This window comes from Pseudorca crassidens, chromosome 11, assembly GCF_039906515.1.
Source record: "Pseudorca crassidens isolate mPseCra1 chromosome 11, mPseCra1.hap1, whole genome shotgun sequence".
NCBI lineage: Eukaryota > Metazoa > Chordata > Mammalia > Artiodactyla > Delphinidae > Pseudorca > Pseudorca crassidens.
In genome coordinates this window covers 41,971,740-41,988,541 of record NC_090306.1, presented here as the reverse complement: position 1 = coordinate 41,988,541, position 16,802 = coordinate 41,971,740, and the positions used below count along the sequence as shown (strand labels likewise).

Sequence of the window (16,802 nt, the reverse complement as noted above, 5' to 3'; positions counted from 1 at the left end):
GTTTTAAGATTACACTCTTATTATTTTTTATCCAGAAATTCTTTTTGTTTATTTTCCAAGTCTGATTAGTTATTTATAGTCTCTTATTTCCTGCTCACTTTTTTGAGCTTCTCTTTTGTTTCTTTAAAACAAACAAACAAAAACCTTATATTCTGTGTCTAAAACTTTAAATATCTAATGCCTTTGTCGGTCTATTTCTGCTGATTTTCACTCAACGTGCTTTATTTCCATGTGTGTTTTGTGACTTGGCCCATAAGCTGTAATTTTCCCTGAGATTTCACCTGTGGCAAGCCTTTGAGTACTAGGATGTGGAACAGAGTGGATTACAATTGATTCAGCAAGTTACCTGAATAGTACCAACCTAGGATAACTTTAAGTTTTCTGTTTGAGTTTTTGGTTTTGGGTTTTTTTTTTTTTTTTTTTGATCACATAGCACATGAATTTGGAGTGCAAACCCAGCTGAGCACTGGCTTGTGGTTGTGAATTCTGAGGGAATATTTATTATTTTTCCTACCATCCAGAATGACACAGGCCAAATTCCTTGCTGCTCCTTTCTATATGGATGTTTATTTCTCATTCTCTTTACACAGAGAGTTCTGGGGTATACCCTTTGAGAGCCCAAATTTATGCAGGATAATCCTTTGGCCAAACCTCTTGTCCCATGACCTGTGAAACCATCAAAGTAAAATCTCAAGGCTCCCAAGACTCTCTCAGGGTGAAGACCAGCTTTGGTCCTTGCTTTCCAACCTGTGTTCCTATTTTCACTTCATTTTGAGTTCTGCAGATTTCTTTCTTTTGTGCTAGCTTGGTGATACATTTAAGATTCAATGTTTAATTTAAATGGTTGTCTTTAAAATTTTTATTTCAACTGAAAGGGTCATTCAAGGTATCTAATCCATTGTACTATTAGAAACGAAACATCTTTTTTAGACTGAGGTTGAGACAGAGGTAATGCAACCTTGACACATACAATTCTTTGTCAATTGTTCTGGTTCCAACACCACTCGTCCTCAAGTGCCCTCTACTTAAAGGGTGTATGCTATTTGGGAGAAAGAAACATGGCAATAAATCCTTAATTGCTGCAGATCAAATGTCAATGTATAGTATAAGGCAGTAAGATAACAAGTGATTAGAGGGGAGACTATTATTAATCACAAAGCAGGAATTGTATCTCCTCACATTCAGGGGTTTGACAAGGAAGTAAACCAGCTGTAGGCACCAGATTAGCCTCTCTATCAGGCTAGATTGCATTGTCACAACTGACAGGGTATATGGTATCAGTCCACAGTTTAAGCCTCATGGAATGGGAGAGAAGATGGGAGAGTGAAAGTAATGTAGAGACATGTGTTTCTCTAGAGTTCCAGCTCCCAACATGGCAGAAGTGGTTGAATTACTTTGATCATCTCTAGGAAGCTACAGTGGAGATTTTGGTATTTGCCTTTGGAATTCACTTCTAATTCCTGTCAAGATCAAGCATAAGGTTCTTGGGAAGAGAAGAGGACAGGGAACTGGGATACCAAGATTACTTCAAGGACACAGAACAAAGACTCAGTTGCTATAATTCATTGTTCTGGGTCTAGCATCCTGCTCGGGAACTCCATCCCAACCCTGTGAGGAGCCTACAGCTGGCGTTTTCATGCCTGGGCACCTGGACTACTTGCCTAAATGTTCTCTCTCAACTCATCCTCACCCATATTTTGGGTTTCACTAGAAGGAAAGGCAGGGAGAATGTGGGGGAGTGTTGGCAACTGAGATATTATTCTCCTTTCTGGGCAGGTCCAAGTCGTAGACTCACTGATCATCAGCCCTTGATGGCCCTCAAACTCCCCATCTCTTGACAGATGAGGAATCTGGTGATGAATAAGGTACAGAGGCATGTGAGATATGTGAAGTAAACTGGGGAGCAGAGGGAGGGCAGGAAAGAATGATCTAGGGAAGAGTAACTGATTTGTCTGGACTGAGAAGATGGGTGGGATAAAGGAGGGTTAAAGGGTAAAGAGATGGAAACCCCTGATGGTTCAGGCCTCTTCACCACATTCTTTCTGGGCTTGGCAGCTGGTGCTCAGAGGTCAGGCAACCCCTTCTTCCCAGGTTCCAGAAACCCCAACTGAGCGACACCTCTCCTCGAGAATGTGGGTGGAAGGAAGGTCCTTGGTGGTGCCCAAGCTAAGAATTTAAGGTCTATTCTCCTACTTCTAGTTACCCACAAGTGGCCACCAGACCCTTTCTCCCAACCCTGGTAGCCACTGTTGGAAGAGCCTGTCTTGTTTGCCTCTCTGGTTTAATCTGGTTGGGGACATGTGGCATCAGACTATTGGCAGCTGTGGTTCCAGACACACACCACAGTCAATTCCACCTGTATCTTGCCTCAGACTCTGCTTAAATAAGCCAATCAGATCAAAGAATTTAGCTCCCCTGCCTTCAAGAGATTCTCCCTGCCCACCCCCCTCCCCCCACACAAAAAGTGCTTCCATTTCTCCACAAAGCAGAGGGAAGAGGAGGCACAGGGTGGTGGAAAGAGCAAGACCTGGATTTCAAGGAAGGAGACTTGGCCTCTAGTCCCTGCTTTGCAACTCACCAATTATAAACTTGAATGGGTCACCTAAACTTGCTGAACACTCTGGGTCCAAATCCTGTTTCTCTGTTCTCTAGAGCAGAGATCTCCGAGGGAGGATATGTTACACGATCCACTGGGTATGGGAGGACAATATCAAAGACTTCCTTTTCCTTTCTTTTTTTTTCTTTTTTAAAAATTAAGCTTTAGGACTTCTCTCATGGTGCAGTGGTTAAGAATCTGCCTGCCAATGCAGAGGACACGGGTTTGAGCCCTGGTCCAGGAAGATCCCACATCCCGCAGAGCAACTAAGCCCGTGCGCCACACCTACTGAAGACCGCGCACCTAGAGCCCGTGCTCAGCAAAAAGAGAAGCCACCACAATGAGAAGCCCATGCACCGCAATGAAGAGTAGCCCCGGCTTGGTGCAACTAGAGAAAGCCCGTGCACAGCAACAAAGACCGAACGCAGCCAAAGATAAAAACTAATTAATTATTTAATTTGAAAAAATTAAGCTTTAGTATGTTTAACATACAGATTGACACCGAACCCTCACTTGGTCCTCGTATCAGATGGTCTCCGTGTCAGGTATGTTGGGTGAGGTATCTGAGTGCAAAGAAGTGTTAGGGAAGTCAGTAAAAAGTATCAAGAACATCAATTGAAATACGAATTTACATTCATTAACGTTGATGATGAATCTCACCGTAACTGTGTAGTTTGACTTGAAATATGAGTTAATGATAGAACTTTTGAAGTCATATTCATATATGGGGATGGCAAAAATTTTTTTGCCAATAAGGTTTTACAATCAGAAATGTCTAGAGACCACTTCTTGGCTGTAGGACATGTGGATGATACAAAGCAGCACAATACCACTATCATTTAGTCCAGAGCAAACTCTGCTGGAAGTGGAGATGGACACCAGAAACACCAGGCTTAACAACGGTGACATCTCTAACAACATGGAACGATGAGGCAAATACAAAGAGAGGGGCGTCCATGCTCAGTAGTGTTCGTCCCAGGTCAGAGGCCAAAGGCAAAGGAAAACAGCTGTCAGGAGCCACCTCTTTCTGGAGTCAAGGCCCCAGGGAAGAGTTGTTTAATGCATTCCTGGGCTGCTTATGGAATGTTCTTCCTGTTCTTCTGGAGAAAGAAGCAGGCATGCCCAGGATGGGGCTTGTGATGCTTCTGCTTCTTGGTATGAAGAAAAGGAGAGCTTTGCATAATCGCCTTCGTTGGAGACTCTCCTCTGGGTAAAGGGGGCTTCCTTAGAAAACAGTCAGTCATTTCCTACTGACTTCTTCAGCAGTGATGTGACACTAAGGGCACTCTCACTTGCTCCCAGCATACCTACTCCAACGCCTCAGAGCCTCTCCACCCACCTGCCTCACTAGGCTCTCCAAGATATGCCTCCCTAGAGGAGCAAAATAAGAATTCCCCAAGGGCCAGGGGATAGGGGCACTTCATTTCCTATTAGAGTGATCATAATTGTTGCAAAACTTACAGCCACAGACCCTAGGTGGGAAAGAATCTTGAGCCTCTTGTTTATTCCATTGGTCTCTGTAGTTGATGTCAGGGCTTGAAGAGTCATCATTGTCTGCTGGGGTTTGGATGGGAGCCCAGCAAATACCTGGGATCCTAGGAGTGCTCTGGAGCTCCCTCTGCTTGGAGATGCAGGTGGGAGCCTCCATCTTCCTTCGTCCGGCCCCTAGGCTCTGCTTAACCATGCCAGCAGACGCTGTGTGCGGGCCAGCAGGCAGGCAGCCTGGGGCTCAAGGATGTGGGAGCAGATGGGAAAGACAAGTGCCAAAAGCCCCGAGGATGGAGACATGAGCTGGGCTACTGGGAATGGAGCCCTGGAGCCACATGCATTTGGATTGAACAACCGGGTGTGAGCTACACTTTCTAGGGCAAGCTGAGTCTGTGGACACTCACTTCTCGTGACATTGCACACTACTCCCCCACAGCTGTCCTGTTCTGGGGAAGTTAGGATTTCTGAGATGCCATAAACCTTCCTGAGGCTGAAAGAAGCCCCCATGCTAGAAAATGAAGGAGCATGGTAGGATAACAGCTGAGTTAAGGCCATAAAGGCAAACATTGGGTAGATACACGTTGCCTCAGTGACCTAATCCTGACAATGTGGCCTTGGAAGTAGAATCCTCCAAAGCCTTGGAGCCCCCATGGGCTTCTGAGGGTGCTCTGTGCAAGCCAGGCTGGGCTCCCAAAGGCCTTTCTGTGAATCTCATGTTGCAGGTTCTAAATGAAGGGATCTCACAGTAATAGGGACTTTTTCAAACTTTGGGTCACAACCCACGGTGGTCTGTGAAATCAGTTTGGTGGATCCGAAAAGATCCGAAAGACAGAAAGACAAAAAGAAGGGAGGAAGGGAGGAAAGAAGGAAGGAAGGAAGGGAAAAATAATGGAAAACATTGCAGGGTATCTCTTGTTTTATAAAATGTATATCTGCATGGGTATACTAGATCATGACAAAAAATTGTTTCTTACTAGGGGTTGCAGTTAAAATTTTGGTAAACACTGTCCTGGGAAGACCCTTTTGTTTGGGTTGCTTTCATTGCTTACAGCTTCTTCCATTTATTTATTCCATTTTCACCATCTGGAACATAAACAGAGAGAACAGCCCTAACATGGCTTAGAAAAGATAAATAAGTTCACCTTTCTGGACTTGATTTTTTTTAATCTCTAAAACAAGAGAACTAACTGGGATGGCCTGGTAGCTTCTGTCTTTATGAATCCATGACTCTGTGTCTCTCAGATGTTCTGGAGTTTGCTGAGTGAGTCTTTCCTTCATTCCTACCATACCTATAACCATAAAATATTTAAGGAGAAAAAACGGCCCTAAAAAAGGGAAAAAGAAACAGATGGGTGTGCTCCAGAGAGGGCTCAAAGGGCACATTTTTACCTGGAGAGCAGCCTGGAAGAGGACAGGGTCTGGAGGGACAGGTGGGAGGGAGCAGTTCAGGTATTGGGGGAGGATAAAAAGAAGTTGGTTAGGGATAGAGAGATGGGCTGATGAGTGCATATGCTGGGCACTGTGATCACATCCATAATCCTGCAAATCTGTCAGACTCAGAACCTGAGTTCTCCAAGGCTGGGTTATCTAGATTGGTGAAACAGGTGGAAAGCATGGAACAGTGGAAAGTGCAGAGAGATCTGAGTTCAAGTGGCTCTGTCACTCACCGGCTATAAGAGCTTTGGCAACTCCTCACATCAGTTATACAACAGGGAGAGTACTTTCTAGCTGGCCTGACTCAAAAGGTCATGATGAAGATCAAACGAAGAGCTGTGAAAAGACACTGCCAATTACTGTGGAACACTTAGGACTCATCTTCTACCACATTTTGATAAGGTTTATTTTCAAGATGCCAGGTTCACCTGTCTGGCCAATTAAGCATTACGAAAGTGACTTCTGAGTGATCAACCTCTTCTAGAGGCTCATGGAACTTTCTGAGGATGTCCCCAAAGTGTTGGTTGTTAGAGATTTCCTCTGACACTTTCCTGCCCACGAGATTCACTGCTAGCTTTCCCATGATGCTCTGGGCAAGGGGATTCTTTCTTTTACTTTCATTACAAGCAGCTAATCCATCCATCAGACTGGCAGGACCTCCAAAGGGGCACTTCCTTTCATCTGTTTCTCAGAATGGATAGCCCATTCCCAAGGTCAATCAAACAATCTGTGTCTCTTCTATTTTTTTTTTTAACCTGTCCAGAGAGAAAGTGTCCATGGTACTCCCTTAATGAACTGTTACGGTGCTTAACAAACTTCACTGTTTGAAGGTCCTTTTTTCTGTTTAGCCTCAGTCCATTTCTCTTGATCCAGTTATTGAGAGTTTGAGAGGGGCTGGTTATCATACAGTCTCGCATAACTGTTTCAGAAATGGATCAGAAGCTATCATTTGCTGAGCTGTCGTACTACCCTTCATTGAATAGGTATGTAACGTTGGGCAAATCAACCTCTCTATACCTCATTTCCCCACCAGCTCAGCTTGTCCCTCTGAGCCATGGTCTCCTCCTCTGTAAAAGGTGAATGACAACATCTTCCCTGCCTAAAGGGGGTCACCAACGGCTGGATGACTTCCTGGGCATATCTATTATAGAACATTACATTGTAATTACTATTGATTTCTATATTCTCCCACTGGACAGTGAGCTCGAAGGAGGGAACCACATCTTTTTCGGCTCTCCTCTAGCATCTAGAGTGGTGTCTAGCACATAGCCAAGGAAACGGAGTAATTTTTAGCCAAGATTTTCTATGGCGAATTTTCCACATCCATCTACAATCCCAGGTCTCAGATGTACTTTTATTTTTTTCATTTTAACATCTTTATTGGGGTATAATTGCTTTACAATGGTATGTTAGTTTCAGCTTCACAGCAAAATGAATCAGTTATATATATACCTATGTTCCCATATCTCTTCCCGCTGGCGTCTCCCTCCCTCCCACCCTCCCTATCCCACCCCTCCAGGCGGTCACAAATTACCGAGCTGATCTCCCTGTGCTATGCGGCTGCTTCCCACTAGCTATCTACCTTACGTTTGGTAGTGTATATATGTCCATGCCTCTCAGATGTACTTTTTACCTCCTTCCATCCCTTCACACCAATGTCGGATGGGATGGATGGGTGTGTGGGGCTGGGGTCCAGGGCCCAGGGAAGCTGAGACTAAGCTTGTTTGGATGAGGTTCGCGACGGGCCGAGAACGTGGTCGGCCGTGGTCGCGCCCGAGGGGACATCGAGTAGGGGTGACAATGCAAACCCAGCCTCCTCTTCGGCCCCGTTTTCGTTCGCTCTTTTATACCAGGTGTGGGATCGGGCTGAGCTCCCTGACGCTCTGCAGGAGTAACACGACGGCGGGCTGCACTGGGATTCTCCAAGAGCGCTCAGAGAACCTTTGGTGCCCGCCGCAGCTCCTCTCCACCCCCACCACAGAGCCCCGCAGACGACGGAGAAGTCCTGGCCGGGTCAGCCCAGGTGGGGGTGACGCACCTGGAAGAGGCGTCCGCAGCAGGCTGGGTAGAACCACTGCGGTGGGGGGAGAGGGGAGGCATCACGGATTATCGCAGGCAAAATCGTGGATCTGCACACACATAACCATCGAAAGCTCTCACGCACGGAGGGCAGAGTTTGCCTTGCCCCGTGGACGGCAGCCTTGGAGGACTGGGCAGAGTCTCCCAGGAGACAGTGCAGTGGTTGATTCTAAGTCAAGATGGTTGCAGCGCAGTTGGAGCGCTGGGCAAGAGAGGACTAGATCTGTGGGCGGGGCCCAGGGGCGGGGTGGGGCGGGGCCCAGGGGCGGGGTGGAGCGGGGCCTTGCGAGGGGCGGGGCCAGGAGCTGGGCTGTCTCTGCTTGTCAAAAGGCAGCCGCCGATCCCCAGGCGCCGGGAGCGCGGAGCAGCGTGCCCACACGCAGTACCAGGTGCGGACCCGGGACCGGCGAGGAGAGGGGGCCCCAGTATCGGGATTAGGCGCGGGGTGGGGGCGTCGGGGGTACCGGGTCTGAGTGCCCGTGTGCAAGCACTAGAGTCTGGGCGAACTTGGCGACCGAGATCTGGGCTGTCGTGCCTTGAGGCTGGGGCACTAAGGGGACCCTGAGGTCTGAGAGAAAGCTGAAGTTCGTGCCAGGCTGGAGAGGGGAGCAGCGACCTCCTCGGGGCTCAGGCAGCGGATCACAGAAACGGTCCTCCAGCAGGGTGCTCGGCACTTGGGCAACAAGAAACATTTGTTTCCTTCCTCTGTCGGGCCGCCTCGGCATGGACTGGAGGAATAAGAAAGGGAGGGATGGGCTCTGTAGGGTGCTGAGGTCTTCTGGGGATGGAGTGTGTATAGCCTTGCTATCTTATAGGACCCACGCATGGTTACCTGCGATGATGGAATTGGATCTTTTAAGTAGAGGTTTTTTTGTCCTTTCCTTTTCTTTTCTCGCTTTTTTTTTTTTTTAAGCCACCAATTATTTTAGACCTGGCTGATCCAGTGCACTGGACTTATTTTCTCAGGAAAGTCCATCCATAGATGTCCACAGGAATTCAGGGGCAAGCATCTAATCGAGTAGGGGGCTCAAGGAGTAGCTTCTATTGGGGGAGTGAGGAGTCCCACATCTGTGGGTGGTGGATGAAGAGGATTTCAGGGGAAGTATCTAGGAGGGAACATCCTATGGTCTCCGGGGAGCAGTTTGACATGGACCCCCTCCCCCCATGGACCACTGAGGCTGAGACCTAGGCTGCCTGGGCTGGGAGAGCCCTGGGTCTCTGAACCCAGGCCCTTCCCTCATCTTCTCCTCCTCTTCCTCCTTCTCCATGCGGTGAGTGAGTCAACCTCCTGTCTGGGCTCAGCAGCCAGAGGGGCCAGAGCCCAGGCAAGCAGTTGGGCAGGCATTTTCCGAGCATTGCAAAAGCTCTCCTGGGCAGAGTTCAGCTCTGCACCAGCTCCCTGCTGGAAGGCGGCTTCCTCATGGCCGGTGGTGGCCACTCCTGAAGGGGACACTCTGCACAGCAATGATTATGGGATGGCTATGGTATGACTCCAGAATGGGTTGACTGGGAAGGGATTGTGGCTTTGTGGTAAATCCACATCTCTTATTCTCCTGGGATCAGGAGGTGCATCCCAGCACGGCAGAATTTTCCAGCCCCTCATATGCCATTTCTGCCTAGTGATCTTGTTAGCTGCCTATGTGTGTTAGGGAGGTGGGCATGCACAAGGGATTGGGAAAGACTCTGGGATAAGGGAAGCCGTGGTGCTGGCAAAGGTTTTAAGTCGGGCTGGGAAGTGGGGGTGGTTTGCTGAGGTGGAAATGGATTACCTGGACACTGGAGCCTCAACTTTACGAACCAAGAGGGCTGTGTTTTGGGGGGATCTTCCTCATCCCATCCCTGTCCAAGTGCTGGAGGGGATGGTGAGTCCTTCTGGAATGGTGTCAGGATTGTACGCAGCCAGACCAGGAGGCTATTAAGACTGCAGATTGCTCTCTGGCTTTTGCTTTGGGTGTTTCAGATCCTTGAGCAGAAGTAGGGGCCGCATTTGGCCCCCAGTCAGTGGCCTCTCTGGACCCATTTGAAGACAACCCACAAGCAGGCTGGGGGGCTGACTCAAACTGCAAACAGCTGGGGAATTCACAGTCTGTGCTCTGGCTGGGTCCCATGACTTCAGTTTGGCTGTCCCTCATCAGCCATGACTTGGACCCTTTCCAGGGTAATGGATAAGAAAGGGGGGAAGAGAAAAAGGATGAGAAAAGAGGAGAGTGGGATAAGGAAGGCGGGAAAGAAGAGGGTTAGGGCTAGGGAGCTTTCCTCGCCACTCACAGCCAAGACCATCACACTCTATTCGTATAAATACTGTGGAAGGTCTGATGCTGTTTGAGGTGCCCTAGTTACTTGTGTTTATGGTTTCTCGGTCTTCTTTCCCTATTCGACCTCAGAACTGATCTCCTTTGGGCACCGAGTCCCAGAGGAAGCACCAGGAGGACCTCTTGGACCCACACCGTCCGCTCCCAGAACATATAGCCGGTGTTAAAGCCAATGTCTTTCACAGTTGGAGGAAGGCCTGGGGTCTAGTGGGCCAGACCAAGTGGTTATCCAAGACAGGAGAAGGACTTGCGGTTGTGCATTTCTTTACCCCACATCCTGAGGAGGCAGAGGTCATCCTGCCTGAGAGCCAGAGTTTCTCTGCAAGAAACTGGCCGGTGCTTACATCCAGCAGGTGGGCTCTAGTGGCCGGAGAGCCAGAGTCATGAGCACCTGGAGGTCTGAGCTAGGATGGCACTCCAGTGTGTTGCTGGACAGGATGAGCTATAGGAGCTCCAGCTCTCCATTTATTACTGTTTACGTCTGGTTTGGATGCAGGTAAAGAGAAGTAAGGAAATGACAAGATTTTCTTAAGAGCCTCTTGTGTGCCCAGCATGGTACTAGGCCCTCTGAGGGATAACAGGGAACAGAGCCCACCAGACCGGGCCTCTTCTTCCTAGACGGTCTGAGCTCAGGCTGGGCAGTGGCTGGCAGTATCTTCTTCCACTACAGTCCAGTTCTCAGGGGGTCCAGCTGGACAGGAGCCAGCCTGGCTGTAGCTCTGGACCACTAAGGTCTTGCTTCTAGTTACGCTTTTCTCCGGTTCCCCATTGTCTGTCTCCCGTCTCAGTGCCCTCTTGGATGTGCTAGAGAGAGTGACTGTATAATTTATTGCCCAAACTGGGAGACTTCTGAGAGTGAAAGGGGTGTGATGAATAATTAAACCCAAGCTGTTCAGGACAAATTGGAACATTGAGGCATTCTAGCAAACCCCACCCCAGACCCAGCGGAGGTCACGGCGATGAGGGGAAGATGGGTGGGTGTGGGTTTAATGAGGAGAAGATGGGGGTGGTGCTTAATGATGAGGGGAAGATGGGGGTAGCCTGCTCTGTGGTGTCATCGCTAATTGCAGTCTCTCCCTGAGGGCAGCACTGCTCTTGTCCACCCTCTCTCTGGACTAGCCTAGTGTTCACTCCCTTCCCCTTGCCTGCGACTTCCCTTCACCCTTGACTTGTGAGTGGCCTCACCTTTGGTTCTCCTGCCCCACCCCTACCTCAGACAGGGACAGGAAGGCCTGCCAACTCGCCTTCAGGTGCCCCTGGGGAACTGGGATTTATACTAAAGCCAAGACTCAGCCTCACGCTTCCTCTTCTCTCTTCCCCCAAACCTTTAGTCTCTTCATTCTGTCCGTCCATCTTCCCAGACCTCCGGGGGCCCCACTGTCCCGCGGGAAACTCAGCCTTAAAGCGTGTAGACAACCAGGAAGGGTAGGGTAGTCAAACCTTGCCCATGTGGATAAAGGGCACAGGTCACTTGTAATCAGGTTCTGGGGAAATGCTAAGCAAAGTGGAGGTCAGGGCCGAGAGCAGCTGCATAGCAGGGGAGGGAGCCAGGTCCCCTGGACACTGGAGCTTGACTCTTGGCTTGTCTGACGACTGGGGAAATGGTCCAGGGGAGGGACAGACTCTTCTCAACCCCGACTAGAGGCGTTGGTGGCGGCGGGTGACTGCAGCCTGCTGTGGAGACATGTGGAAGAGAAACTGCCTTCCCTCCTTGGTCCTTGCGGCCCAGATGCTCAGGGCGGGTTCCCTGGAGAGTCCCCAGAGGTTCAGCATGAGAGACGGGGTGCCGGCCATGGGGGTGGAGCCTCCTTGATGACTGTGTAGTGACTCTGTCCACTGTGGCAGGAAGGCAGTCGTTCTCATCACCGACAAATGAAAACGGCAGGTGAAGACCTCTTGGGAAGTCCCACCCTTTGAAGCAACTTATGGGGAGGGGAGAGGAGAGAGCTTCAGGGGTGGCAGGGGTGGCAGGCCGGTAGGTAAACGGCAAAGGCAGAAGGAACAGATGCTCGGGGAGTCTGAGTGTGTGTCATACCTTCGCAAACCTGCCCGACAGGTCCCGTGCCAAGGAATAGACCAAGCTGTCTATTCCACAGTCTTTGCCACACAAAGTCCCCCTTCTGCACAGGGCAGGGGCCTGGTCCTGAGCATGGTGTAGGCAGCTGCACCAGTGAGAAAGTGGAGTTTGGGCAGGACCCAGCAGCCGGTTCCTGGGAAGCTGCTGCCTCTCATTGGCCTTCTGATGACAGGTTGAAGCTTTGAGGTGTTATGCGAAGTGTGATATTCTAGGCCCTGGGAGGCACCCATGAGGCCCAAAGCTTAGCTGGTGACACGTCCAGTGTGTGCCACCTGCTGGCACTGGAGTTGTAGCTCCAGGAACAGCTGCTTACTGAGCACTCAGCCCAGTGGTACCAGGTGCTGGGCCCCAGACGCCGCGTGCACTGCCCCCCAGGGCTGTCACGGCTTGTGAGACGAGAACCACCACTATGTTTGTTTTACAAAACTGGGGAAACCGAGGATTGGGGAGGTAGAGCCATGTGCCAAGGGGACACAGCTGGTGAGAGGGAGCGTCAGGACTCACACTGGGTCTGTCTTAACCTCAGGGGACCCTGCCACCTCTGCCCTTACCAGGCGGCCGCAAGCATTCAGGGCCTCCTTACACATAATAGGCCTGCAGAAATGTCCCTGAGCAGCAGGCTTAGATTACATAGCAGTTTGAATGAATTGACCTGGGAGCAAGTTCAGTTTGTCCAAAGGTTACTCTGGGGACAGTGGCCTCTCAGAGGAGACTCCCTCTGCCACACCCTCAGGCCTCGGTGCCTCTCTGGCAGTCTTGGGTACCTCACTTGGGTAAAAACAGCAGACAAGGGCTTCCCTGGTGGCGCAGCGGTTGAGAGTCCGCCTGCCGATGCAGGGGACACGGGTTCATGCCCCAGTCCGGGAAGATCCCACATGCCGCGGAGCAGCTGGGCCCGTGAGCCATGGCCGCTGAGCCTGCGCGTCTGGAGCCTGTGCTCCGCAACGGGAGAGGCCACAACAGTGAGAGGCCCGCGTACCGCAAAAAAAAAAAAAAAAAAAAAAACGAGCAGACAAGAACCCGAGGGAGATAGCCCTGTGTGGAGAGATTGCAGGGATCAAAGAAGACTTGGGAGGTCTGGAAGGCGAATAAGAAACTCTCAGTTTCAAACAGACCACTTCATTGATGACCTTCTATGTGCTAATTGCACCAAGGAAGAAAAGGCCATTGTCCCACCGTCCAACTGGGAGCTATTCTCACCTTGTTTACCTCTTCCTCTCCTGGCTACCCCTTAAGGAACACTCCCCAACCTACCCACCTGGAAAGAGAAACAGACTCCAGCCTCACCTGACGGCCTCTGCCAGGCACTGTGCTGATCACTTTCCTTGTCTCCTTTAATCTTCCCAGCTTTCCTTGGGAGTAAGTTACTAGTGTTCTCTCCAGCATGCATATGGGAAACGCAGGTTTAAAGAGATGCAGTAACCTGCACCGTGCTGTAAAGTGAACCCATGACCACAGCTCTACGCTGTGTGCCGGTGATGGGCCTGGCTGTACAAACCACTCTAAGCGCCAGAGCCAGAGCCTGGAGACACGTAGAAGGAGGAGAAAACACTGAGCCAACCCCTCAGCTGGGGTTCCCAGGGTTTCTTGGTAAATGACTGAAATTTTAGATAGTGCTATTAGGAGCTGTGCTAGCCGCCTTGCAGAATGGGAGAAACTCTGGTTTTGAGTTAGACACACTTAGGTTTAAATTCTGGCTTTGTGTGTCACTTTGTAAGGTTTAAATTCTGGCTTTGTCGCTTTGTCACTTTGTAGCTCGTGACCTTGGGCATGTTTCTTAATCTCTCTGAATCTCAGTTTCCTTATCTGTAAACTGGGATAAGAATAACTCCCTTGCAGTGTTGTGTGAGGATTAGAGATGATACAAGTGGAGCGCCTGGCACGATGTAAGCCCCGGAAGAGCTTGTGCAGACAGTCATTCACTAGATATGCACTGAGCACCTACTGTGTGTCAGGTACTATTCAAGACACTGGGAATTTAACAGTGAAAAGAAAAGACTCTTTCAATTGTTTTCAAATTTCGTAGACCAGAAACTTATCATTTCTGAGAGGTCCTTTTAGAAGCCAGGAATGGCTAAACTCAAATTCAGTAAATTGATTTCTCTTTCTGTTATGTGTTAGCTGATGAGCTTGGAAAAGTCGTTTAGCTTCTCCAAGACTCTATTTTTTTAAACTGTGAAATACATCATACACACAAGAGTACACAATAGGCCTATGTATACATTAAGGAGTAGTGTAATATATCCTGACCCACCACCTAAGTTCGGTGGAACGTTTACAGAAGCTTAAAAGCCCCCTTTCCTCTTCCCAGTTGCATCCCCTTCCTCACTCTCCACCACACTGTAACTAATATTATGAATTTTAGTTACTATTTCCTTGCTTTTCTTTGCAAGTTATCATCTCTGTATGCTTTACAAAACAGTGTATTGTTTAGTTTTATGTCTTTGGAGTCTACCTACACGTGTGTTGTCTGCGATGCACTTTTTTCACTCAATAGCATGTTTCTGAGATTCATCCGGCGCTTTGAAGCACACAGCTGTATTGAGTAGTTTTCAGTGCAGTGTCGAATTCCGTAAGAATACGCCACAATTTGTGCACCCTTCCTCTTGCTGATGAACATCTGGGCTGTTTCCGGTTTGGGGCTATCATGTTAAGCTAATACTGCTAGGAAGACGTTGTGCTTGTCTTCTGGTGCATGTGTAGCCTTTTCTCTAGGGCACATACCTAGGAATGGAGTTGATGGGTCACACGGAATTCCCTGTTTGGCATTACTCTACATGTCTTCCACTGTGACGGTACCAAAAACACTCCTTTAAGTAAACACTCCTTTAAGATAAAAGTTCCCATGGTTCCCCATCCTTTTTAACACTTGGTATAGACTTCATTTCTAAAATGAAAAAGTTGTACTAGGTGAGCTTCTTTTTTTTTTTTTTGCGGTACGCGGGCCTCTCACTGTTGTGGCCTCTCCCATTGCGGAGCACAGGCTCCGGACGCACAGGCTCAGCGGCCATGGCTCACGGGCCCAGCCACTCCGCGGCATGTGGGATCTTCCCGGACCGGGGCACGAACCCGTGTCCCCTGCATCGGCAGGTGGACTCTCAACCACTGCGCCACCAGGGAAGCCCTAGATGAGCTTCTAAAGTCTCTTTCGGCTACAATAAGTGTATCATTCTTAACCTCAGGACCTGGTTTCTGGCTTATGTGTGTGCCTGTCTGATGTGTGGTGCACAGGTGGCCCCATAAATGCCACAGCCTGACTCTGAGGCCCTTTGCAGGGTCCCCAGGTGCAGCTGAAGCCCTTCCTCACCGGGCTTCCACCAACAGTGGGTGAGGGATCCTGTGGCTCTGCATCCTTCCCAACAATTGCTGTTCTGTTCAGTTCAACCGAGAGGCTGATGTCAGGGCTGAGAACATACCAGGTGCTCAATTAATACCCACTGAATTGCATTTTTGCCAAATGGATTGGGAGGGATGTATATTTTCCCTGAGCATTGATTTTAAGAACAAGACATGCAAGTATCAGAATCATGTATGTGCTAGTTAGTGAACACATGTATGTGTTAACACGTGTATGTGTTCACACACACACACATGTATGTGTTAGCTAGTGCTAACTAGAGCGCTGGGGCTGGGGACAGGGATGGGATTTATGTCTGTCTTGGGCTTCCTGATCATTTGAAGCTCCAGGTGAGGTGAACCGAGGTTAGTAGTCTCCACTGACCAATTGTTCAGAGTCTGGCCTTGAAATTTGACCCTCTGGCTTGTCTGGTTGGAGAGCAGGGGGCGTCTGGAAGATGGGGTGAAGAGAACAGAGGAGGTGCCGAATAGGCTGGGCAGAAGTAACTTCCCACCTCTGACAGAAGTTCGGAAATTCAGAGCCTTTTGGAGCAAAGACCTCTGCCCCGAAGGTGTTTTCCAGCATCATCCTGGCCAGCCTGGAACCGTCCCATTCCCCCTCCACTGGCACCAACTGCGGCCACAGGAGGAGGTGAATGCCCACAGAGAATCCCCTTCCAAGAGTTGAACACTCTGCCCGGGAGTGGAGGGTACCGGTTTGAAAGGTGTTAGATATACTCAGTGTCCTGGAAGCCAGATAAGCAGCCAGCTGCCCACCCACCCAGCCACCCACGGGACAAAAGAATGTGGCTGATCGGGCAGTCGCATGGGCCACCCCAGCCCACAATCCCGTAATTACCCATCGAGTCAGTGCCTGTCAGCTCCACGGGCAGGCGAGCGCCTCTGCCCTGGGCCTTATCTTGGTGACCAAGCCCATGCTGGGCTCAGCGGCAGGGCCTCACCTATCCTTCAGCCACTTCTACCCCCGACTCTGCCCCAGTGTCTCTCTCTGTACCAATCTTTGACCCTTTTGAAGCGCGCATATCATATAATAGCTGATAATCATAATAAACCAAAAGGTTACTATAACTTAATATGTTCCAGGCACCGGGTTAAATGTTTTTCGTGCATCTTCTCATATACGCCTCTCAATAATCCTGTGAGGGAGGTAATATTGTTATCCCCACTTTACAGAAGAGGAAACTGAGTTTGAACAAGTTAAGAGGCTAAATTTCTTGCCCAAAGCCATCGAGCTCCCAAGTCAGAACCAGAACTTAAATTCAGGTCTTTCTAAGACCCGACGTGGGGTCCTTCTTCGCCTGCCACTGCCTGTCCTGCCCTGCGTCCCGGTCCTTCAGCTCCCCAACCCCTTCCTGTCTGAAGAGGGCTGGAAAAAGAGGCAGCAGTTGGTGCCAGTGGAGGGGGAATGGGACGGTTCCAGGCTGGCCAGGATGATGCTGGAAAACACCTTCAGGGCAGA

General features: G+C 49.6%; 1 protein-coding gene across 3 annotated transcripts in view; it reads left to right on the top strand.

The window, feature by feature from the left end:
- Positions 1-7,917: 7,917 nt before the first annotated feature.
- Positions 7,918-16,802, top strand: part of VDR (vitamin D receptor) — a 56,551-nt gene continuing 47,666 nt past the window's right edge. Inside the window, exon 1 of one of the 3 annotated variants that reach the window (XM_067696325.1) lies at positions 7,918-7,986. The gene's annotated coding sequence lies outside the window, so the exon portion shown is untranslated. Of the gene's footprint in view, positions 7,987-8,890; positions 9,082-16,802 lie in introns of those variants that run through there. The other 2 variants (XM_067696323.1, XM_067696324.1) reach the window with 2 other exon arrangements.